This window comes from Prinia subflava, chromosome 7 (genome assembly GCF_021018805.1).
Source record: "Prinia subflava isolate CZ2003 ecotype Zambia chromosome 7, Cam_Psub_1.2, whole genome shotgun sequence".
NCBI lineage: Eukaryota > Metazoa > Chordata > Aves > Passeriformes > Cisticolidae > Prinia > Prinia subflava.
In genome coordinates, this window is record NC_086253.1 from 12504035 (window position 1) to 12525509 (window position 21475).

Sequence of the window (21475 nt, forward strand, 5' to 3'; positions counted from 1 at the left end):
TCTGGAGGTCTTTTCTGACCTTGCTGATTCTATGATTCTATACATATAAAAAACCAATAGGTTAGGCCAAATGGTGAAGGACACACAACTGCATAAAAATCACTTAGAGTCAGAAATTAAGTCTTTCTTAGTGACTGGCAAAGCAAAATGGCTTCAAAGGAATTTCATTTGATGTCAGGGCTATTCACTGAGGATACTGGAGAAAATGGAACAGAAAAACATTGATAGGGAGAGAATTCTTTTTTTTAAAGGAAGAAGAATCTCTTGAAATGTTAAAGTCAGTAAAAACATAATGGGAAGGTGTTGATAGCAAAAGAGAAAAAACAAAATAAACATAAAATATTGACTGTAAACAAAATAAGATGGTTGTGAAAATGGGACATGACAAGAAAGAGGAATGATTCAACTTACCCAATTACTTTATAAAGTAAATATTTCTACCAGTAATAGTAACCTTCTCTGTCTCTGTTTTTGCCCTACCCCTGGTATGAGAGTTTGATCAAATGATGGTGTTCTGTGGCTGCTGAGATGATTGTTGAGTGACACACAGGCTTGGAGATGAGATGAAGTTCTTCAGATGACAGCCTGGTAGATCTCTGCTGCCTTTTGCTGGTAGACATGATAGAAAATTGAAAAATATCTTTTCACCCATGAAAACAATTTACATCATAGTGTGTATTGTTCAACAAGACATCATGTTGGTGTCTTTGGATTTAAGTAATAAGTATTTAAAACATTATATACCGTTGTTTTAAGGTATTTATATAGAATGAGTAATAATAGGAAAAAAAAGTGAGAGAGATTATAGAGCAGGAAGAGAGATTCCAACAAATATAACAATGAAATTGAGAATGAAAGAAAACGAGAAAAAAGCAGATTTTTTTTTTTCCTTCACTTGATTTCTGTCCTTGTTCTTTCAGTATTCCTGCTCTTTTCTATTTCCCTTCCCTTCCTCACAGATGATCTTTCTTTTTTTTTGTTTTTCCCCCTCAGTCTGGAACTGAGTGGGATTTATGTTAAAAATGGAATGTCTTTCTACCCTCACACTCAGAACAGACATTGAAAGAGATCTCTGTATGGCAGAGAGGAGAATGGAGGACCACTCTTTATGTAATACAATATTGGTTCAATACTGAAAGAGAAAAATTCTCTAAGGCTGTTTAATATGTGTTTCCTGACCCATGGGACTTGTCAAATCCTCAAACAGTTCCACTTTATTAAGAAGTAGTTAGAGCAACTGGAAAGTGCTTTGACCTGTTGGCACATCCTGAAGAGCCTCAGAGATTCTTTTATACTTAAACTCAGCATTGAAACAACATTAACCATTGAAATTTCTAGCTCTTTTTGTTTTCTATTATCTTCTCCAAGCTTTAAGAGAAAATAAATGTTTTATTTGTTCCTATAGCCATTACCAGCTTTACGCATTATTGCATATTTTAGCTTGCTCATTGAGCTCAAACTAGGTCAACATCAATTAAAAAAAAAGTTGTCTCTATTTTCTGAACTTCAAGCTTTACAGTAAAGTCATGAAATAAGGCAGTGATAAATGTGATGCAGAAAGAGGAGACAAATCCTAAATATAAATGCAAAGGAAATGCAGAACTCCTATTCATAGAGCTACCAGAATCTTATTTCATTTTATAAACTTCTACTGCCAGGAGAGGTGAGCTGATCCTTGGATACTAAAACCACACTGAAGGTCCAAATCTTTGCTCTCTTACTAGGAATGGCAGCTCAATCATTTCTACTGCGTAGTGACACATGGTGTTAGGAAGATAAAAGAGACAGACAAAAAGACGTCATGGTCACAGTTGCTGTAATATCCAACTTAGCCCTCCCTTTATGTTGTAAAGAGTTAGAAAATGTGCACAGAAATGGTGGACTTGTTTTGGACAGATACATTCCACAGAGCAGCAATACTTTCAATACCCTTCTAGGTGCAGTGGAGTGCAACTACTGCAGAAATTTTGGCAGTTAAGACTACTGCTGTTATCCAAGGAACTAGGAGCTTGATCCAAGGTTCGGTGGATCAGAGGAAAGTCTGCATGGGTTTCAGTGAGTTTTGGATCAGATCCCATTTCGTAATTCCTCTTTGCTTTCACAAGGTTTTACACTAATGCACTTCCATTGACTTCAAGTGAAAATAGTACTGATTATAACTACAGACACTCAACTCTGCAGCACTTGTGTTCTTCTTGATTGTCCTTATACCTTGTACCTGGTAATAAAACTAGTAGGCACATAATGATTTTGAAGTCGGTGAAGGCACTGTCTTTAGCAAAACTCTCTGCTGGAACCAGTGATCTGCCCATTACTTCTCCACATCATGGTGATAATTTTGTTTATTAGTATTCAAGAGCTATTTGAATTTGGGATTTAAATGTTAGGTACTTAATCATGACTGTAATAGAATCATTGGAAATAGATGAGCATTTGCAGCAGGTAAGTAACCCTAACTATTTTAGGAAGGAATCATTCATTTTCTAGAGTTATCTCCTTCTTTTTACTACACAGATGGGAACCTTAATTAAATTATTCACCTAGTTTTTAGATAGGTACCAAGTCAGAGTAAACAAGCTGAGATGTTAATGTTTTTAAAATCAGTTCTTTTTATTATGCATTCCCTAGACATTATACTGCCTTCAGTTCTTTTGCAAAGAACAAATGTGACTGTTGACTGTACCATAACAACAGAGCAGCTCAAATGAGGTAGATTTGGCTCTTTCTTCTGGGCAACTAAAAGTTTTTTGGGAATGGCAGACAGGAAATGCTTAGCCACACTCTACAGCTTGTAAGTTTTAATTAAGAAAAGCAAAGAGAAAAACAGACTTTATGGTATGCAAATGTTAACATTTATGTTTGCATAATACTGTAAATCTAATCTCTAGACTGGTGTTGTACTCTATGCCTTGAAAGAAAATTATCAATTGCCCTTGGAAAGCAATATTTCTATTTTTTGCTTACTGAATCTTTTCCTCTCCTAGCCAGTCAGAGCCCTACTGTCTTCCTAACTTTGGGGACTAGCATGATGTGACAGGCAGTGTCCGGCTTTAAGAGTCTCATAAATCCTTTTGTTTCTCTTCACCTCATCACCTTTCTTACTCAAAAACATTTCTGATGTTCTAAGTTCAGACTCATGTTTATAAGGACCACTGATCAAAGATGCCTCACATATGAAAAACATGAAAAATAATCACAAATAAGAATCAAAAACCAATTTTTAAAATGGAGAATAGTTATGCAGCAATCAGTTGTGTACTTGATTCTCTTTCTTCACAGGTCTTCCCTTTTGACATTTGACAAGGTCTGTCATTAGATTTGGGAAGAGTGCAACTATGTATGGACAGTTACATGCAGGAGCTATGTCCCCATTATTCTCCTAACATTTTAAATGCTTCCCTTCTACTAGACCCTCTAGAGATCTTAGGATCTTGGTGGCTGAATCCTGGTTTGCATGTCATCTGGTCCTACCTGGCAATGGCTAGGTCATTTCCGTAATACTGACTGAAACTGTGATGGTTTAAGGATAAAGGGAGGTTAAAAGGGGAATGACTGCCAGCAGGAGAAGAGATGAAGGTGTTTCAGGAAATCAGTGGTTTGGCTTGGAAATTAAAATTTTGATTTTGCTCAGGAGTATTATTTTTGAATTCCTTTGGTTTAAGATCAGGCCTTACCTAAGTATTTCTTGGATGGTGGAATACTTATTTGCCCCAAAACACCAAGGAAAATGGCATAGCAAAGTTCCACAAAATCTTCTGCTCTTAGATTTACATCTCAAGCTGCGTGCCAGTTCATGCTTCACAAAGTGGACCCTTGTCAACAAAAATAATATGTCCTTTCCTATTGGCTCAGCAATTCTTAACTAATCAGTCACCTATAACCAGTTCCAACTGCTGAGTTTCACCTTTTGCTCAAAGAAGATTGTAGGTTCAAGTACTGTGAAATCCCAAGTTGTGTCATAGTAGTAGATCAAAGAATGGACCTTACACAAATCCATTCAGAACAAGACTCTTTGCCGATTTTAATGAGTAAAGTTTATAGAAGTTTAAAGGACATGAACGAAGCAATTATGAAATCATGTCTCAAGCTTGAGTCAACCATTGTTAAATTTTTATCTGTAGCATTTCTTTAAACTAGAAAAGGATTATGTTAATTATTCCTGTGCACAGGAACATTGGTCTATGTAGTGGAGCAAGAGCTCTTGCAGAGAAAATCACAGGGAGACTTTGCTTGGAAATTAACCTTTAGCAAAATAATGGACAACTAAAGTTAGGCTTTTATAGCATGACATATTTGACACCTTAACAGTGAGAAGTGTCATACGTCTACTTCTTTTATCATGTGCTTACATTGGGGTAATACAGAGCAGATTCATCTTGATCTGTTACTGAATCCTGCTGTTGAGATGAAAACACAGAGATAAAATACACCTTCTCTTTCGTAATAGCTGTATTAGAAATCTGCTCTTCATTATTATTTAATTAAATCTAATTGTAATTAAATTGTAATTAGAGAATTGTTTCAATCGCAGCTCATGTGTAATTATGATTTTCACTGTTGAGGCGCAATTGCTGATATAGCCATATATATATATGTATGTATATATGTATGTATACTTATATGTGCACTCATGAAGCAGCTGTGATTGGTATCTCAGGGTTGTGCTTGCAGTCACCAATGATCACCCTCCACTTCAGAAGGCAAGCACTGAATGTTGGGAAGCTGTCATCAACACAGCAATTCAGTTTCTAGTTACTTTTCTTGTTAGAGTCGTAAATTCAAACCACATTGACAAAGACAACAGACATACTGCAAGTCACTCTTTGCACCTGAGAAGTGTAATGCCTAATTGAAGCCATTTCACTGGCTCAAACTGAAGTTCACATGGCATTACTCGACTATGGAGGAGCTTCGCTGTGCTAGAGCAGTGCTTGAGGCTGGATATAACCAGGGAAATCCCCTACACAGGACAAGGTGTATGTTTATCTCATTGCACATGTTCCCATGGGATAATAATAATGCTGATCTGACAGATCCATAAAATATTAGCTGATCCCTCCTTCAGCACTTTTAACATGAAGTAACAATGTAGTTTCCCAAAAACAAAGGCAAGAGAGAGCAAATGCTGTGTGAGTCCTCAGTGGACAGTGCCATCGTGTTTTACTCAGTGTCATTCTGCCCAGAGATAGTTTTGACAAACCCTGACTAAGCCAATGGTTGTGTTCTGGGAGACCCGAGCTTTTCTGAATAACACGTGCACTGCAGCTGCAGTTGAAATCTGTTTCATATTTAGTGTAACAAATTATGCAAAGTACACCAAATAAGACCCATTTCAAATTCCAATGGGCCTTTCTGAAAACATTTTAGAGAAATGTTTTCTTTGCTGTTTTCCTTCTGCTCTCATTAAAAAGGTGAATCACTAAAAGCAGTTGTGTAACAAAGCAATGTGTCAGTCTGTTCAGAAAACAGCATGATGGGCTATAGAGTTCTCAAAGACCTTCATGTCTTTCATTTTAGTGAGAGTTTGACTACATAATCCAGAATGGACATTTAGCTTAGAAACTGCATACTCCTAGCCAATAAGAAAAGTTTCAAATATTTCTCACCATAAAATATTTTAAACTACCCTTTTTAACATTTCTCTGTATTGAATATTTATTTTTGTTTTCATGGAAAATACCATGTAACATCAACAAGATGGATTATTTTGAGGACTGTTAAAGAAGGAAACAGTTTTAATAGAAGAGGTAATCAGAAATAAAAAGATAAAAGAAAAGACTGGAAGTAAATAGATGTCCTTGGTTCAGATCAAAATGCAGTTGGTAGTTACCAAGTTGTAGAGTAATTTGTTTGGGTTTGTTGGGGGACAAAGTCATCTTGTTTGTTTGTTTGTTTTTACATGACATTAACTTCATATTGTTCACCTCACATATTGAAGTCATGTCAGGCCACAGAAATAATGATGCTTCGAAAACTAAGAATTTAGGGGCTTTATATTTGTTGTTTTGGTTTACAGCTTTTCTTTTTCAAAACAAAACAAAACAAAACACCATAAACCCAGTTTTAAGGAGTGGAAATTTTTTGTCTGATGTAATTACATGACTCCAAAACAGGGGCTTTGCAGAAAAGTATCAAATATCATTGACCATGATAAAAATCACAAGAACAGGGAATACTCCTAATTAGTGGATGATGAGATGAGGGAGAATTAAATCTGACTAAGAGTCTTGCCTTCAGAAGTTACTAAGCCATTCCTGTCTTAGTATTCATTCCTATGGCTGAGGCATAAATATATGAGGGAAAAAGGTTGCTCTATTTGTGTGTTCTGTATAATATTGGCAATTATTTATAAGTCTGTGGTGTCAGGACTCAGTCCTCTATGAGGTCACTTGGCTCAGCATCCCCAGCTACTCACTGGCATCATAACACTGATCTTTATTGGTAAGTCTATACAGCCATGCTGGTTTATGGCTCAAGCCAGCATGCAAGACTAAATTCCCCAGCCATCCATACTGCTCCTAGGAGTTATCTCACACTTTGGCTCAGACCTGGAGCAAGGAAGCAAATTTCCCAAGCAGAGAAACTCAGGGGTGGATTATGCAGTATGGATACAACTGAACCCACAATGAATAAAAATCTGAGCACAGCTAATGCAGTAGAGAGACATCCTTTGAGATTCTCTCAGGGACTTGAAGCAGCTGCTGTCATGTGTGAAGGCCCTTACCCCATCAAGTGCTGGAAAAATCTTGCATCCCAATAATATACAGGGATAGCTCCTGTTGCACATGGATTTCTTGTGCCTTTTTTGCCCTTTCAGCAGGCAAAAGGAAGGCAAAAAGCAGAAAAAAATCCTAGAGAATGTGAATTTACTCAAGCTTAAGGGTAAATATGAGGGAATTCCCTTTCTCATTTCATCATCAGAAAGAAAACTGTTCATTCTTGACTTAATTGCATCCTTGTTGTTGAGCGTAATATTTTCTAGAACATTTTTACTATTTCTTCATTCCAAGGGGATGTTTTAGGTTTTGGGGTTTTTTTTTAATTGAGTTGGTATCTTAAGCTATCTCATTAGGTAAAAAGACAATTAGTTATCAAAAATATAGCAAATATAACAATGAAATTGCTAAATCATCACAGTTAAGATATCCAATCCATGGCATGCCAGTATGAAAAATTAATTTCCTTGACACATTCTCTGTAAAATGTGGCCTAGATGTCACTACTTCAGTTATCATTCTTCTTTCTTTTGTGTTTTATGCAGGTGATGCATCTTTTTGACAATGAAGTTTCATGAAGTTTAATAGTCCTATATTCTTATAGGGAGTTATTGTTGTATTCTTTATCAAATATTGTTGTTTCTCTAACAGTTTAAGATTGAATTTAATTCTTTCTTCTTTTGCCTGACATATTGCCTTAGAAACTCAGATGAGATGTGCAGTTCACTCAGTATTATTTCTACCCATGGTCTCAGCGCTGCTTCTTTCAAAGCCGAACTCCCAGCAAGTACAAGAATTAAGTACAGTGCTCAAGTTATTGGATGGCAATATCACATTCTCATGGTAAATGGGTGTTTTGGATGTATTTCTGGCCTTTCAGTCTCCAGCACCAAATACTCCTTCAGCAGGAGCATCAGCACTTTGTGTTTGTTGTTAAGTGCCCACAGCACGTCAGGTGCTGCACAAAGCCTTGGCACAAAGGCAGAACTGTGTTGAAACGTCTGTTCTGTGTGTGAGTAAATTTCAGGAAGGTTAGCTGGCTTCAGACCTGCCACCCTGCCCCTCTACCAGAACACAGAGTGCCTTGCTTCAGGTAAATGCTCTGCCTCTTTCCCTCACAGTCCCTGGGCAGCCAGAGGAGCCCCGAGCTCCCCCTGCCAAACCCAGCTGAGAGTGACTGAGAAGCTGCACTGACCATTCCACTAACAGTATCCTCCCCCACTTTTCTCATCATCTACTAATTTTGTTGTGCTCTCCCATAAAGAAAACAAAACAAAACAAATAATCTCATCTGGCAAGAATTACTCTTCCCCAAGCAATTGTGGTTGATAGTCAGCTATCCTCTGAGAGAGGAATTTTTAAAAAATTCAGCACTAACCTAACCCAAACTCTGTCAAAATCAGTTTTATTTTTATCCTTGGCTTAAAGTGAACAAAGTTAGGCTAATGTTAGCAGTTTTATTGCTTTTGTTTGTTTGTTTGTTTGTTTGTTTTGGTTTGGTTTTGGTTTTGTTTATGTTTTCTTTATTATTTTCAAGGAATAATTTAAAATTCACAGTGCTTTCATTCTCAGTGGGTTTTATTCTTATTATCTGTCAAGAGAGCTGGCTTTAATGACTGATTATGGGAAGAGTGTCACCAGTTCCTATCCTCTCTTCATTTAGAAAGAAACATTCCTCCTCATATATATTCCTCCTCATAAAAGCGAAGTATTTTCTTCTGAATCACTCTAAGAAGAAAATTTTGTCTTCCCATCTGTAAGCTTTAAATTACCTTCTGTTAGACTGCACTTCTCCTTCCCTTTCCCTCTTCTTCCTATCACTGTCCATATTCATCTGTATCTGACCTCAGACAATTGCTATTTTCAAATTTTTCATGTTCATGGAGAGTGGAATTTGTTGCAGCCTACAGTGGCTCAGATTTTATGCACACTCTTCAGTTCAGATTTGGTCATATTTGTAACTACCTTGATATTTAAATTGTTTTGTCTGTGGCTGTGGCCCCGTGTCTCTGGATGCTTTGATAGGCTGGTGCAAAAATAGCACAGAAGAGATACACATTTACTAAGGATATATAGGGTATTCAGTTTTTAGATGCCTTCAGATTTTAGAGTTATTGCTGATTATTTTCAGCTTTATATCTAATATTCGACTTGCATTGTCAGATTAGAACTGTGAGTTTGTTTAGTTATGACACTAAGGGCATCTCATCTTTCTGTAGATTTCTTTCTTATAGCTGAACTTAGATTTCACTTCACAATCCACCCATCAGAATATTCATTATGCCCCCAAAGCCATAATCATTGTCAGATGCTGTATCATTCCTCTTGATCATTTGACATATTCCTTAAGTATACATACAGACATGGAGGTAATTAAACTCATGTATCCTTACTATTCTTCTTCTCTTGTTTCAGAAAGCTGTATCTTCCCTTTACTTTGCAAGTAATGACATCTGAGTTAACAGAACTCCATGCAGCTGCTATGGTTTGAAGTCTATTCAATAACATCTTCATGTTTATCTGTACTCTTCCTACTACAATGGAAATTGTTTCACCCAAACAGACCATTGCCTCCTTGAGACATCCTGAGAATCAAAATCCTGCCTCCTCCTGCTGCCATGATGAAAATCACCCTATGTGTTTGCTCCCTTTAGCAGGTTCTGTCTCTTTATTCTGAAATTTCCTCAAAACCACTGCCCAGACTATGTTCTTCTGGAGGCTAAAACTTCATAGCATCAAATGATAAAGCTTTCCCAACTGCAAATGAAATATCTGTCACGAAAGAAAATGGATAGTATAGTCTCACCGTTCTCTGAGTAAAAAGTTGAAGGTATTGGAACTGTACAATGTCTGTGATTATTAAAACAAGGGAGATCAATGAAGGCTAGCTGAAATTATGTATGGTGTGTGAAATTATCTGTGATCTGAAATTATGTGTATTAGGCATCTCTATGTAAAATTATAAAAGATCAGAGCAACGTGCTAAGTTGTATAGGTTGCTGGGAGCTTGATAATCTAAAGGTGAATATAGAAAAGCCATGTTGTTCAGGAGTGTTTTTTGAACACAAGTCCATCTGGTGATTTGATAAAAGTATTTAGTTTCTCAAGGCAATCTGAGTGTATACTCCCTAGGCGCCACCGTTTATAGCTTAAATATGACTTGCATGTGGATTCAGCATTACAAATAGGAAACAGCAGCCCTTGGACTTGTACTCTAATGTAGTCCTTTCATCACCCAGTTACCCTTAAGCATCTCCTTTCCTATTGTAATTTGGTCTAAATGCAAAGCATTAGTGCTATCGATAAAAATGAAGAAAAAGTTCTACTTAGAAAAAGAGAGGTATATTTAAAATAAAGGATATGGCTGGCTTGCTTTTCCTTGTATCCAGGAAGTGAAGGAGGGATACTGGCCTGCAGCCATCTACTTCTGGACACAGGATTGTCAAAGCAGCACCATTTTTGTCATGAAGGATCAGCCTACACCTGCATCCTTCAAATCCATTTACCAGGGAATGTATCTTACCAACTAATGTATGATGCCAAAATCAAGGAACTGCTTTATTTTACCGCTGTCAGTTTAACTGAAACAAATATTACAGTCCTGATGAATATGAGGAAACATAATTGACACAACTGGCAGCATAGGTGCTGCAACAGGAATATTTACAATACTTTGCCACTGTGAGAAAAATGTAGCCTTAACAGTCTTTCCTGATTTAGATTAGCTAATGCAGTAATTGAACTTTAGTGCTGATGTTTCAACTAAAAGTCAGAATCAAGAGATCATTATAGAAAATATACATGAAAATAATAAAATGTCATATTTTAATCAGGGCAGAAATCACATTTTCAACTGCTGTTAAGGAAGGTAATTATAGTAAAGAGAGCTACTTTTAACTTCCAGTAGCTGAAGATCTGACACCATCTCTGCTGTTGCTACTAAGCCATTTGAAACAGAAAGTTGTGTAAATTCCCCATGTCATCAAATATGTAATTTGCATAAAAAGAGAATCTGCACAGTAAAGCTGAGAGAAATATTTGGACAAGCTGCTGCTTCAAAATTTGAAGTGCTGGTTTGTTCAGGAAAGCAGCACTGAATCCTCAATCTTATGCCTCTTCACTCATGAGAAAAAGTTTCTTCACCTATCAAAGTCAAGCAGAAGGGTAATAAATTCTATGCAAAACCTTTAATTGCTATGCATAGTCACTACAGTGAAGAAATTAGTGAGTTGTAGTCTAGATCTCACCTTGGTAATCCAGCAATTTCTTACACTGGAAGTCAGCCTGCTCTTATGCTTTGGCATAGCTGCAGTTTGGCAAAGGAAGTTGCAAGAACCATGGTGGATAAAACTAAACTATCAGCTTTTCAGATAGCAAGTTCTTTTGTGGCTTGGACAATGTCTTCTGTGTAGTGTGCAGCTTCAAGCACAGCAAGGAGTGTTAGCAAATAGTCTCTCATCCTCACTTTCCAAGGAAAGGTTTGCCTCAACCCCCCTATTGACTTACCCTGTTTCCTCCCAGCAGCCTGACAGATTCTACTTCCGTTACCCTCTTTGTTTCACAAAGGACACATGCTTTTGTTTGCTTCATGCTTCTTATCCCTGCACAATGATTCTCTCTTTTTCAGATCTCTCTCCAAAGCCCTCAGTTTCCAGTTAGGCACCCAGTGCTAAGTTCTTCAGTCTTTGTTCCAGCTTTTCCATTTCAGTTTTCTGTAAACAGGCAAGTAACAGTCTCTAACAGTAAGCATATTTGTGACCTTTCAATCGTGCAGTAATTCCTGTCATCTCACCCTTTTTCCAAATGCTTGCACCTTTTTTTAATAGTTTCTGTTTTAGTTAATTGGGCTATGGCCTTTTTTTTAAATTGCCTGTTAAGCTCCATAGACACCCGGGGCACTGGATGCATAAATAATACTTAGTAAAAACCAATGAGATCGAAGCTCCCATTAAATTATTTCATGGTAACTTTCACCTAATGAACTCACATCCTGCAACAGGAAAATCAGATACTTTGTTGGGAGTATTAAAGCAGGTTTTGAGGTGATTCATAAAAGATACAGTCAAGAAATCTGGAGGACCTGGAAAATACCAGCTAGGGGTCTTTGATTAATGGATATTTTTAGGTAACTGAAATTAAGGAAGCATTTCCTAGATTCCAAATAATCATGGAAAATAAAAGATGAACACTGACAATTAGTTCCATGTATTAGGTGAGAGGGAAAACCCAGTAGTCTCTCAGTATGTTTGGAATTCTCACCAAAAAGCTCCTAAAGGCATACATCCATGATGTTCAGAAAGTGGTTTAGTGACAAATGTCAGTAATTCCAGTTCTTCTGAATTGTGTTTTAACTGCTTATATTTTTTAGGGGAATGGTATGTAATCCTAGATCTCATTTTGATCATTCTGTTTTTGTCATGATCTTTAACATCTAACACTTCTGTGAGATACAGCACAGTAATTGTCTTAATTTTAGATATGGAAAGCAGCTACCCAGAGAGTCATCCTTAAATGGACTTAGGTATCATGATGACCTGCAATGTAGTACCTAACCTTTGCTACCTACTGGAACCCCTAGACATAAGTACTCAATCCTGTTTACATTCCATTGGGAGATTTGAGAGGCCATGAACATGGTCTGGTTTGAATATTCATTCAGATACAGGAGAACTGATGAGTTGCCTACCTTCTAGAAAGAAACTCTGTTCTCCCACTGAATGATCTCCTTTAGTTAAACTAACCCTCAAGAAAGGCATAAGATGGCTTTGTATGTGTGTCTTCTATTTGTTTGTTTCTGTTTCTATTTCTTGTGCATAATTAAAATTTCACTGGGCTCGCAAAATATGAGAAAAAACACAGAAAATGTATATAAATAAAAAGACAACACAACCCTGTAGGTAAGAAACATACTGTGATGGGATTATGTATCTGCATAATCTTACAATTAGTTCTGAATCCAAAAACCATCTTCAGTAATCATTTGCAAGATTAAAACCTTGATTTATATCTTCTAAACTGAGTACCCGAACTCAGAGCATTATTTAGTTATGCTCTAGGTTTTTGTCTCCATTACTCAATCAGGAATTTTAAAAGATGCACAGCAGGGCTCCTTCTCAGTTTAAAATTTTGCAGTTCAAGTGCTCAGGCAGCAGAGAGCAGGGGCTTGAATTGTTTTATGAAGAAAAGGAAATCTAATTTAACACACCCATGTCCCCACTAACCTCTGTGTTGTGGTTCCTGCAGAGTGCTGTGGGTTTCAGCAAAATGTCATTGCAACCTTCAGTACAGAATCAAGGAGCTACATTTCACTGAAGCTGTGTAGGCTCCATAAGAGATTTTTCAGGAAAATATGCAATGCTTCTCCAGAAGTGAGAGGTCTGAGGAAGCGACACATTGCAGAGACTTGTTAATGTCTTTGGAGAATTGGTGAGTTCAGCCAGCATGTTTGGGTTTTGCCAGTGCAGGAAGGGGAGGTGGCAATGTGAAGACTTGAGAGACACCAGCAGCCTGATGCAATGTAAATGAGAGTGAAGAGGCAGCACATGAAGGCCTCATCTGGAGAACAGGGAGATAAGGTTGTGAGAGTCTAAGAGAATGGGTGGAAGAAGCCATGAACAGTATTGCCTAAACCCAGACACCACAATTTTATTAAATGGGTGTAATTTACCAAAACATCTGAAATTTCTGAATTAAAATGAGAGAAACCCTCCTCCTCCTGCTATCAGTTACCACTTGGCTAATGGATCAAATCCTGCAAACAGCATGGACAGTCCACCTACCACAACTGGGCACCTCTGGGCACTGGCAGGAGCATGATGTGTAGTGAGTTTTCAAATTCCATATTGTTTTCAATTAATCTGAAGTACTTTAGTTAATTTACATTAGACAGGTTTTTGTTGCAACATGAAAAACTTCTTCAAGACACGAAAAACTATCAAAAGTGAGCACAACTGCCTGTTATAGAAAATCACCTATGAAAGACTTTACTAACACTGATGTCTGTTTCCATTAACTTTTAAAAGTCTAAACTTGCTCCTGGTGTATGCATTTTCAGAATATGACTTTGAGACTAAGAAAAAGCTGTATTAGTGTATAAGAAGCATGTGTGAGTGTGTCTCTGTGTGTTTGCATGCACCTGCATGACATACTTGCACTTAGAAAAGTGTTGCAGTGGTTGCACAAAAAAGGCTTTTCTTTTACCTACAATATCCCTATGAGGATAAAACCCTGATCTATAAAGATAGCCCATAAACATGTTTTTCCTACTTGTTCTTTTTTTTGTTTTGTCCTCTACTTGTTTCTGAGAGAAACAGTGAGAAGGGAAGCAATAGACATCAGTGATCCCATAAAACGTGTTCAATTTATTAATAAGATTTTAGAAAAAGATGAGACCCAGCAGCTTGTAGACAGGAGTAAGTTCTACAACAGTCTGGTTACCAATCATTCTAAGAGCCAGCTAACAGCTGTCTGACCATTGGATATGGCTATTTGCATGGCTAACAATTGGATGTCTATCTACTGTGTGAATGGCTTGCAACAAGCTGTTTGTTTGGGGACTATTCATAACGGCACAGTCAAAAGTCTCCTGAAAGGCATACTCGTTTCCATTTCTGTTCTTTACCCTTCTAAAATTGGCAATTTATTACATCAAAAAATAGCAGTCAACCCAGAAAAGGACAAAATTGACACAGTTCCCTTTTGATCTTTCAGTTTTGAATAGGCACCCACCAATGAACTTCCCAATGAATATTCATTGGATGCAAAAGAAGTACCCAGCATTTTTTTAAATAGTGATTTTACTTTAAATATTTAATGAAAGAGATAACTCTTGATATTTTATATAGCAGGGATGCATTTTCAACTAAATTTAGAAAAAAGAGTTAATTTCCTTGCATGCATTTGCTGTATTATTCTCTTTCATTTTTTATATATAATCTTTTCCTGTATTTCCCCATGTTTCTACCCTTGTGGCAAGTTATTCCATATCTCTTCTTTTACTTTTCTTTAAAGCAATTGTTAGTGTTGCCTTTGACGTTAAGTAGTTTACACCATCAGTTTGATCCAATATATACCAGATATTGTCTTTCTTTGAAATCTGTAGAATTATTTAGGAATTTACATGGAAACTATATGACACTTCCTTTTGCTTCAAAAAGGTAATGGGCCAAACCACATTTTTTATGTGTCGAATTCCATTCATTGAAATTTCTCTGATTTCAAGGCGATAATTCCAAATTCCCACCAGTGTAATCAAGCGTGGAGGTCGGTCCAACATTTTAGAAGAGGCTCTGATTTGCTACAAATGACTAAAAAATAAAAAGGAACTGAATTTAAGGTATGAAAACTCAGTGTAAGTTTTTTCACTCTATAGCAGGAGAGATGGATAATGGGATTTCATGTATGACACACCCATACATTGTTGTCAGTGTTGTTTTTTCTATTAGACCTAATATGATAAAAGCTAAATAAGAGCCCTTAAGGTCAGAGTCTACCATCTTCATACAAGATATTTTATAGCTTCCAAAGGAGAAGATCTATTAGTTAATATAATTAATAATTTACTTTTACATGTACTGTAATTTCATACCATATTTTAGTGTCATGTTCTACATTGAAATATTCAAATGTTCTCATACCAGAGCCATTTAAAAGGACTGTTCAAGAAAATCAGCATTTTTTAGTTTTTAGTTGCTTCTTCACTGCATAAAAGGCTAGTCTTTTTCCTTGGGATGTCAGCTTGCTACTTCAGGCATCTTAAATAAAAACTGGTTTTGGCTTTGAAAATGTACAAAGTTCAGTCCCAGTGCATGCCTGCAGCAGGAGCTCCTTTTAGAATCCTTACCAAAGCAAGGAGCTGCAGACTGGAGTTGGCTGCAGACAGGACCAGATGCTTTCACACCTTTCTTCAACTCCCGTTGAAGCAGCAATTTACAAGGCAGCACTTTACAACTGGGGAGATACAATGCTACTCAAGATCTCTGTTGATATCATACTAAGATGTCTGGCAGTGAGATTTATAACATAACAATCAAATTAATTACAACCCCTGGAAACAGATTAAAAAAATGCTGGTTCAAAGATACTTAGGGAAGTCAACTTTGTTTTCCTTTTTAACTATAGGTTCTTCCCATTCTGCCACATTTTGCCTTCAGTCATGCTTTTCCACTCCCTGATTAGATTACCATGCTGCTTGCTAAACATATTATGCTCCTGCAAGTCACTCAGAAGCTCCAGCTGGTGCAGATGCAGTGACCTGCTCCTTCAGTCAGGCTGGTCAGGAGAAACACCCTGCACTGGTGCATTGGTTACTGCTTCCCCTCACAGGACAAATTACCATGCTTTTTTCACTGGGAGAGCCTTACCTGATCTGAGACTTAACTACCTGACACACACTTTCTGTCATGCACTGCTGCAAGCCTATTGAGAATAGCTGAGAACAAGTGATTCTGTTGCATTTTAACTGCAGATAAGGACATCATTCTTACCAGACTTCCCAGCTCTGGAGTTTTCATGCCCATATTACAACAGCAGTTGGAGCTGCATCTTCTGCATGTGGAAATGGTAGTACTTTGATTAGTTAGCTCTGCTTACTTTAATTATGCTGTCCTAGTGATGGATATGTAGCTATTTTTAAATAAAGGTCTTATTTTTACTTTATTACTCTTATGCTCAAAACACCAAAAATAGGATTAATCGGAAATAATATATTTACAACATGAAATTTTCCAGCTGAACAAATCATCTAACCTTCCTTTGGAGTCAGTAAGGAGAAACAGTAAGTAAGTAAGTAAGAAAATTATTTTTGTTACTTTAAGATCTACAGGGATCCAACAGTGGGATGCTGTGGTTAAGTCTGTATTCTGTAAGACAGCTACAGTAAAGATCAACCAATCAATTCTGAGTGTGCAGATTTGTCCACAGAGCACAGTGCAGGAATAGTTTAAAGCAGATGTTAAAGCCCAGAAGCACCAGAGCCACGTTATCACAGATCTGTGGCTGACCTCCTGTAACTATCCCTAAGATTGCTCAATGCCATCCAAACAAAGCTACAATTGTTGACTTCTATAAGGTACAGTTAGCCCAAATATCTCTGCAGCAGAACACATTGCAGACATGCCCCTGCATGTTTATTCATCAAGTCATGCTTGCCTTGAAATTGATCTGGAACCTGATTTAATATGATCAAGCATCTTCATACTAATAGAGGTGAAACAGTGTCAAGGGTCATATATGTTTGAGATCAGTCCCCACACTGACATATACTAGAATGCTACACATGTAGCCCAGGTCACTCTCTGTGGACCATTAGGGTACAGTGCAAAGCCCGTCTCTTTATTCAGGCTTTTCTCTAGTGTAAATAGCCTTATTTTGTTTTGTTTGATTGCACAGCCAGAGGGTTAAGGCCATTACTCATGTGTCTTTGTTGTATTATATCATAGGTAATTGAAAACGTAAGTAGTTTAATCTTCAGGCAGGCAACAGTTGGCAACATATCAAATTTTATTGAATGGTTTTAATGTGGGGTGTACTACAAGGCCAAGGGCAAGGTAGAGAGTCTCAGTTTTATTGAATCAAATTTGGAGAGTATGTATTTGGTCTCCACATATACTCTATTCATGTAGAACATCAAAGACCTTTTAATCATCTAAGCCTTGGAATTTTATCTCTTACTGCTCAGGCTGACTTGGACTGTTTACATCTTCCCTGGTGGATGCAAATTTTCCAAAAGCCAGTATAAATGCCTCTGGTAGGGCTATGGGAATTACAAATTGTGGCTAATAGCAATGATGTCTCTGCTGGAATACTCCACTGTACCACATTTTGTTTTAATAATTACAGAAGACCTACCTACTAAGCAATGTTTGTGCATGTGTAGCTTGGAACCTATAGTCTGTGTTCCACTTCTGTTACTAATAGCAATGGGGGGGTGGATTTTGCTGGAGTTTGGTTCAAGGTCAGTGATAGAGTAGGTGTGGCTCAGACCACCCCAGTGTGAATTACCCACCTTTACATATTTTAGCTGCCTCTTGGACTCAACTACACCGATAACTTCTCATCTAAGTTCTTATGTAACGTCTAGATTATTTTTACTCTAACAGATACAGTTTTGCCTCATCCATGTCAACACAAAAAGTTCTTGTTATCATACTGATCACATTACATATCCTGCAGCATCTCTCAAGTGGTTCCCATCTCCCTAAAAGACCCAAGACAGGTGCTTTACCTCAGTTACAAAGGCCTTCCTGACACACTGCATCACTCATATAATTTCTGTGCACTACCCAGAGGTCTCTCACCACCTCTCATCACGTAAACTGTTTTGTACATGTCCCAAATAAGCACTTCAATGATTTCTCCCTCGCTGGGGAGAAATTTTCTGTAAACATGTTCAAATTTTCTCTATCTTCTTTCAAGCCTGACCTGAAAGTCATGCTGCTAAGCTTCCCACCACACCCCAGACCATTGCTTACCACAGTCAACAAGAAGGGAGATCTGATGTCAAGGGGTTGCTCGTCTGCTCGTCTTACATTCTTCTGACCAGCCATCCTCAGGATGTGCTATAACTCCCAAATTTCTTTTCGCTTCCATGGGAAGATTTCATACACATCTTTATGTAGTACATTACAGTTAATGGTCATAGACCACATCCCAGCAGCACTGAGCAGATACTGCTGTTGTGTAGATATCTTAGATTTAACCAGCCTCCAGTTAGCTCTGTGTTGTCCTCTTGTGTCTTGGTGAATATAAAACCATTGGCTGTATACTCGTAGTTTTGGGGGCAGGGATAATGAGCTTGGAAGAATTCAGGTGCACCAATAAACTTGATGGTGCATGTTGCTGGTGCCACTGTATACACCAGATATGGTTCAAAATAATATTTAAACAATGGCAGTTTAGGTGATATGTATAAAAAAGTGCTACAATTACACTTTAATATACAAATTACACTCTTAAGTTTGTTGGATTTTTTATATATTTAGAATATAATATAAATATTTATATTTAATTACCTATAAATTCTATAAATAGAATGTTTACTCTCAATAAACATTATTATTCATGTAGTCAGGTTTTAAAATATGCCTTAAATATGAAAATGCAGTAATATATTTATATGGTTAGAATATAAATTTGAGAATTAGTCACAATTACTCACAGCACAATGTAGAAATATTCTAGATATCATGAATCTATAGTGTTGTTTATTTATGCATTATGGACTATATTTTCGGGATCTGCTCTATGACATAAAACTTAGAGTGTGTGGCCCAAACTCTTCTCACTTCTCAGGCATTATTTCTTTTTTGACCAGCTCCTCCTGGAAGCTCTTCAATATTTAAACATGACAGTGAAAGACAGGTGATGTTGGGATACAGATTTGTCAGAACATAAAGCATACCAGGTTGAAATTGCCTCATAATCCTGTACAATTCATGTCATGTGAGAAGATGTTTTAGTTCAAATATTACCAAATAAATGTTTTTTGTTATTAAGCATTTATTTTATTATGTTCTTCACAAATGACAGTGAAATGCAGTGTTGGTTTTAGACTTGTTCCCTAGCATGTAAGGCAGCCTCTCACTGCAATATGTGAAAATTTTTAATCTCTGATTTATTTATCTTTGTTAAAAGTTTCTGTGATAATGATAAGTCAATGCCCATTCATGGATAAGAACTGAGACAAAATGAAATAACTATGGCAAGTCTTATTCTCAACTTCTAATTTAAAATCTACATGCATTAGCAGACCTACCTTTTCTTACAAAAGTGCATATGACAGGCTTGTAGCTCCATGTACCGATTGCAGTTCAGTGTTTCTGATGAGATCTACGAAATTAAAACTCACAGATCCTCTCAGCTGAATGTTTGACAGCAGTGAACCACAGTATATATTTGATTTTCCATTCTTCATCTTGCAATTTGTCTCTTCTGGTTCTCCCTGTTTCTCACCCTTCCTTTTATCTTTCATGCTGTTTTCTTGGAGATGGAAACATCTGAATTCAAGCCTCTTTAATGTCATTCATTAAAGTACTGTATTCTGGTATAGCTCCAGAATAATGTTATGACATTGCATCTTGGCAGACTTAGGCAAGCAAAAACTCTTCCCACTTCCAATTACCAGAAATGGCTTCAACCATTATCTTACATAAAACCTTCATAAATTACCCTTATATTTATTCCTCAGTGATTTGTACATCCCCATAACTGTTTAAGTCCTTTGCTGTGATATCATAAATTCACCATTCATAAGGGGTTAGCTGAGCAGTGAGTGCCTTACATCTGATGTCACACTGTACCACTTGACACTAAGCTTTACCTAAAGCAGCAGCAGAAGGAATGAACCAGTAGTGGTGGAGGAGAGGAGGAGAAATCCACTTCTGTGCCAGAGTTCCACCACTTGTTCATAGACAAGACTTCCTAGCCAAAGTTTGTTTGAAGTGTCACCAAATCCTTTTTGTTTGATTGGAATATCAAATATCACTTTTTCCAGCTGGTAGGAAGGATAAAGAAAGCTAAAATGTTAGCTGGGAAATGAGTTTTGCTCACTGTACAAAATAATACTGACTGTACATTACTGGAGTAGAAAAGGCTTGGTAATTCATGGCCATCAGATTGATGAGGAGAATTTTATTGAATTACTGAAGCTTCACAGCAATGACAATGAGACCCTGGGAAGCTAGCTGAAGAGAAAACAAGATTACACTAGTCAAACAATTCAAAATGAAATCATCAGTCTAATGAGCCGTGAAGTTATCCTCACTATTGTAAAGGAAATTAATTGTGGTTCACAATACCATTCTGTCATAGCTGATAGAATTCAGGATTACATAGATACAATATGCAGAAGAAAAGTGTCCATCTTCACCACATTGACCCTGGCAAGCAAACTAACAAAAACTTGGTTATAATTTCCTATACACCAAACAATTCCATGGACTTAATTGGAAAAATTGCTTACTGACATTGTGTACTTGTTTGTAATGTACAACACTCATGAATAAATCAAAAACAGTCTCAGGAAAATGTCCATAAGTGCACAGACTTCTTCCAGTGAAGATGTATTTTGAAGTAGAGATAGGATTCATAGATCATCTAGTCTATTTCTCCTCTGTAAAAGAACAGTTTCAAAAGAATCTACTATCCAGCCTTATGGCACATTCAGAGGAAATTAAGACTGGAGGTATAAAAACTAAGGCCAGCAGTGTCTCCATGGGAGGATGAAACTGTAAATGTGCTTACTTTAATGTCCCACACTCATAAAACCCCTGATGAGTCTGAAATAAAAGTTTATAACAGGGGTAAAGCACAACACTAAGCAGAGTATGACAAGCAAATTTTGTCAAGGGAAAGTTAATGAGGCAAAGAACTGATTCAACTGTGTCTACTATTAAATAAGCAGAAGAAATTGTCCAAACATCAGACTTGGTTCCAACAGAACCTCCATAGCCCAAAGCTTCCTCTGCTGTTTAGATGTTAGAGGAGACAGCAATTTTATGTAAGCAAAGGAAAATAATTTTTTAGACTGTAGTACTTCAAAGAAATTTAAATGCATTTTGTCCAGCTGAAGACCACTACAGTTCCTGTAGGCTGATATGAATGAATATCCACAGCTGGAAGGAATGTTTCATGTCAATGTGAATGAGGAATTTGCTGGCTGTGAACTTGAGGGGGAAAAAATCATGATTAAGAGATATCTCCCACTCAGAATTTGATCATATGAAATACAATTAGAGACATTTTACAGACTAGAACAGCTC